The sequence below is a fragment of the Bidens hawaiensis genome, unplaced genomic scaffold, assembly GCF_021521415.1.
Source record: "Bidens hawaiensis isolate Kalapana, Puna unplaced genomic scaffold, B.hawaiensis_p1.1 tig00008656_1, whole genome shotgun sequence".
NCBI classification, from domain to species: Eukaryota; Viridiplantae; Streptophyta; class Magnoliopsida; order Asterales; family Asteraceae; genus Bidens; species Bidens hawaiensis.
The window spans coordinates 1,036,298-1,041,625 of record NW_027491626.1 but is presented as its reverse complement, the minus strand read 5'-3'; the positions used below and the strand labels follow the sequence as shown (position 1 = coordinate 1,041,625).

Here is a 5,328-nt window from a genome sequence, read left to right as displayed (position 1 = left end):
TTATTTTCACTAGAGAGAAGTTAATTTGATCCGAAACTAGAATCGTGGTTAAAGTTGGGTCCAACGTCGACCAACAATGTTTTAGTTTTAACCCCCGCATTTACGGAATTTAGTTACTTTTGTGTAAATATAATCGCCCCACCAAATCGCCCATTTCGCAAACCCTAGAAATTCAACAAGCAGCAGCATCCCCTAATCGTAATCATAATTAAACTCAAAATGTCAGATTACTTGCCTTTTGAAATCCAAGTGGATATCATCAGAAGGCTGCCTGTGAAATCCTTGATTCAATTCCGATCAGTTTCCAAAGAATGGAAATCTTTCATTGACAGCGCTGATTTTATCACTCATTATAGCACACAGCCGCAACATCTACTCGTAAGCTTTGCAGATCCAGTTCATTATGAGGACAAATATGATTTAATTGTCGATGATCAGAGCTTCCCCCAACAGAGACTGTCAGTAACGGTCCCCACATTGGTTAACATTCTAAAATCTCCTCAGATAATTGGCAGCTCTCATGGCTTGTTGTGTCTACAATTTTTATAATTGCAATTTTCCAAGGGACGTGGCCGTTGTTTGGAACATTTCAATTAGAAAAGCGGTTGCTGTTGTTATGCCTGATGGGGCATATACGAAAGTTCTAGGTTTCGGTGTTTGTGGTCAGACTATCGAGCCTAAGATTGTCGTGATTGCAAAGTTATCTAGGTCGTGGCATCATATGCAAACTGAAGGTTGCACCCCTAATTGGGAAGTTGACGTTTTTACATTAAGCACAGGGGCTTGGAGAAGTTCATATGGCAATGTCCCTCGTAAATCAGTTGAATTTTTATGTGGACAAGGTATAGATGGGTTTTTTTATTGGCTTGCTATTGATAGAATTAGCGCAGATGGTGGATTTGGGTCTTATAATCTGATCATTTCATTTGATATGACAACTGAGGATTTTGGAGAAGTAAAACTCCCAGATTATTTACCAAATACCTTTTTCCGTAACTTGTCCTTGTCTAAGCTAAGGCAGTCTCTTGTTGTGCTTCAACGTTCTGATGATGCATACGATCCAGTTTTCGATATATGGATGATGGTGGATGCTGTCTCTAAATCATTTACAAAGCTATTCACTATCTGCACAGACTGCATACATGATGTAGGAATATCAGACGTAATGGAATTTAGGGAGAGTGGTGAACCCTTGATTGAAGTTGTAAAACATGATTCTGTCTCGTATTATGATGGATCATCACTTGTTGTTTATGAACCCAACTCAAAACACATTAGTAATATTGGGATTAATGGAATGATATTATTTAAAGTGAATTCCTACAAGGAATCACTACTTTTGCTTGATCAGCCAGAATTTGCTGTTTACGACAAAGGTAAATGCTACATTGAAAAGTGGAGAGGTAAGAACTAAAGGGTTTTGAAGCATATAAGAAAGGTATACACCAATAACTTAGAAACACCTCTTGCATGTCACCTCATATTTGGCATGTCCTTCAATCACCTCATGTTTTGGACGCTGAATTTATGTTATTCCAGGTTCTTTTTAAAAGTTTCAAATTAACCGCATGTCTTTACTTATTGGTCAACCTCTCTTGGTGAACTCTACCAAGATTATAGGTACCTAAGTTCATTGTGGTATGTGTTTAATCCATTGTTTGCAACTGGAGCAAGGTGTTTGTTTGTACTTTTTTTTTTACTTTAAATCTTAGTTTCTTGAAAAAGTAGTATAATTTCATGGATTTAGCTGGCCATTGTTACTATTCTTGCTTCCCCAAGGAAGCAATGCTTTGAAACATAAGTAGTCTTCAATCCAAGTTATATGTGATAGTGTGATGACTTTCTGTTTGGTACAATTCTGCCGTTAAATATGAAGTGAAACTATTATTCGTTCGACTGCTAGACAACATAGTATAAATTTGACAAGACTTGGTTTCGATCTTCCTTTCAGTATTGCAAAAATTATGTATTTACCTGAAGTTTGGTAGAAGAAAGTAGAATTTTTGTGCATGATTATTTAATTTCAAGTTACTGTCAGTTCCTTCTTAGTAGTCTCATCAAATGGACTAAATTATTATGTTTTGTTTACTTCACTATCTTTTTCTACTTATTGATGGAAACGGCTTGTAAGCTGCTACCGTAGAATGTCTTTACTAACAATGTCATTGAATGTTTTGGGTTACAGGTTTTGAGGCTGCTGTTGAATTTTGAGATTTTATAAGTCTCTTGCTTTCAAATGGCTGGGGAGATGATCTTTGCTAGTGACTCAAAACTAATTTCTTCAAATGCTGAATCTTGTTTGACTTGATCATATTAACTTTCTGCTGCTGGAGTTTTTATTTTGGTTTCATGAATTCTGATGTACGTTTATAGATTTTTACAGGTCTGATATATTGTATAACAATTTCTGGTTATATTTTGGAGATTTTTTTTTTGTCACAATCCTATCTGACCTGATCCCGATATGACATGTTATGTGGCCTGACTTTTTTTTGTCACAATCCTACCAAGCTCTTTTCCATCCCATCCACCACCAAAACTTTTAGGTAGGCCCTAATATAATTCCAGGTAGAAACTAATAGATAATTTATCACAGAACTAGTATCCAAACATGGATAGAAGATGAATGGGTACCTAACCCATAAAATAGTAACAATTCTCATATCTTTCATCGTATGCATACTTTCTTTCTTTTAACTACAATTTACAGTTGTTTAAGCTTTTTTCATGGAATTATCAATTTGAAGATGATTATAACTTACAGAATTAGACATAGACTTCCATTTTGCCAACCTGTTTATTGTCTGATTACAATCAGATTAACATAAAGAAGTCATAAATCATTTCATTTGAAGCACATGTAGGGGAAACGCCCAAAACAGCAACCAATTTGTTCAGATTGGGGGCACAAGCAAGGGCTTATTTCCTAAAAAAAAAAAGAGCCTGGCTTGATCCAAATCAAGTAGTGTGTTATAATGAAACAAACACACACCTTGAGATATTAATCACACTAGCTTTAAGACTCCGTCAACAACCCTAGATTTAAGCATGATGACGCAATGGCACACTATGCAATGTGGCATCATCGTCGATCCACTCCACCGGTAAACCCCGTAATTCTAAATTCTGTCCATCGATATAACACCGGTCGTTATTTGCAAAGTAAATCGATAATAAAAAAAATAAATAAAAAATAAAAATATGAACTCACCAAACTACCAAAAGCAGATAACCGTTAGGGTAAGAGTTATAACACCATCTCCAACAACGTTTGGATAAAACCAGTCATGTCAGCTTTTTTAAAACACACCTATTTTACTCCCACAAGGCCACAATACGTATTTCTAAACCATCTTTACATTTCCATATCATCACTTACTTTTACATATCTCTATATTACCTTATTTTGAAATTCACATGCATGATTTGGCCCATCTTTCTTTCCTCTGTATATGAGAAAACATTCCTCTATTTTAAATAAGAATTTCACAAGAAAGTATGTGACGATATACTGGCGAAACACGGGTTGGATGGCTTTGATTTGGATGAGTAGGACTTCTTGTAACGGTTCCTTTTCTTTTCTTTTTTTTGCTAGGATTTTTTGTAATGTATTTTTAGGACTCTTTGTAATGTCTAGGACTTATTATAACCTTTTTCTGGGACTTTTTGTAACGTTTTTTTCTAGGACTTCTTATGATGTTTTTTTATTCGAATTAAGCATTGTGAAATAGATAATAAAATCATTAAAAAACTAGCTGTTTTAAAAAACTAGTCGTTAAACTATTCGTTACGTAAAAAATAGACAAACAAAAAAAATAAATAATTTTTGAAATAAATATAAAAAATATGTATATATTTATAATATTTTAATATATTTAAAAATATAAATATGGGTGTGTATATATATATCTTTGTGAGAGAGAGAGAGAGAGAGAGAGAGAGAGAGCACGTGTGTGGGGTGAAAGATGTTTTGTTTGGGGCCATAATGGGTGGTTTTTGTTGGTTTGAAGAATCAAACTTCAAAACTTGGTTTTTAGTTTGAACCAACCAATCCAATGGTTTAGCTAGTTTTTGGGTTGGTGCGAACCGGAGTAAAAGAACCGATAGAGATAGACTAAACTCAACAACTATAACCACTTGTATATTTTGCTTGATTTGTTGTAAATCTCTTAATTTTCAACATCTATACACTCTCTCCGATATCTATATTCTATGGGTTGAGTTATTCTACAAAGACTCATACAATTGAGAAGTATGAGAGCTATAATTAATTAACATGTGTTAAAAGGGAACCAAATTGATAAGGGTATAAAAATAATAACATATATATTTTCTCTCCAATTAAAAGGCACAAGTAAATTCCCTTATCATTTTAAGATGTGTTTTTCATATGATATTTAAAAAAAAACTCAACATAATAACAATTAGTATTTTTATCTTTAATATGTATGATTTTGTTATATAAAAATCAAAAAAATATTATATCATTGTGTCTTTTTACTTGTCATTGTATCTTTTTTTCATTATTTTGTCTCCCTGCCTATCATTATGCCTTTTTTTCCCTATTTTGTCGATCTATAAAATCATTGTGTATTTTTTTTAATACTAATAATATTGTTGTGCAATCATAATATGTAAATATAATGATAAATAACAACAAATTAACAAATATAAAGCACATAATGAATACATATTACAAAAATAACATGAAACGTAAAATCCAACGGTGAATACATATTACACAATAACCTGAACCGTAAAAGAAATTGGATAATACATATTACAAAATGACATAAACGTACCACATGCCAATCTAGAATAAAAGTTAATGAATGTAGTACACGATGAATAAAATGCAGATGAATAGAGAGACATAAAGACGAACAAAAAAAATGACAGAAAAAACACAACATAACAAAAACGTAATCTTTCTTTTAATTTTTATATTTAATATGAGTATCGGTGGGAAAATACATTGACAAGACCCTATAAAATAATGGATTAAAAACACAATTAAAAAACACAATAATCAACTAATAACATGGTGTATAAAATCCCACAATTTTTTTTATTTTTGTATAACAATATGATGCCCATATTAAATAAAACGCTTGTTATTTTGGTGAAATGTTTCTTAAAAAAATTTGTTGTATGAAAAAGTTATGGATGTTTGAAAATGATAAAATAATTTACATGTACCTTGCTTTGAAGAGAGAAATTAACAAATATGGATTATTACTTTTATGCCATTTTCATAATTTATTTCTCTTAAATCAATCACAATTATTCAAATATAAGATCAATATAATTCTCAAACTTCTCATTTGT

At 32.2% G+C, this 5,328-nt stretch overlaps 1 pseudogene; it reads left to right on the top strand.

Moving 5' to 3' along the window:
- Positions 1-219: 219 nt before the first annotated feature.
- Positions 220-2,211, top strand: LOC143529756 (F-box protein At1g11270-like; annotated as a pseudogene).
- Positions 2,212-5,328: the final 3,117 nt, after the last annotated feature.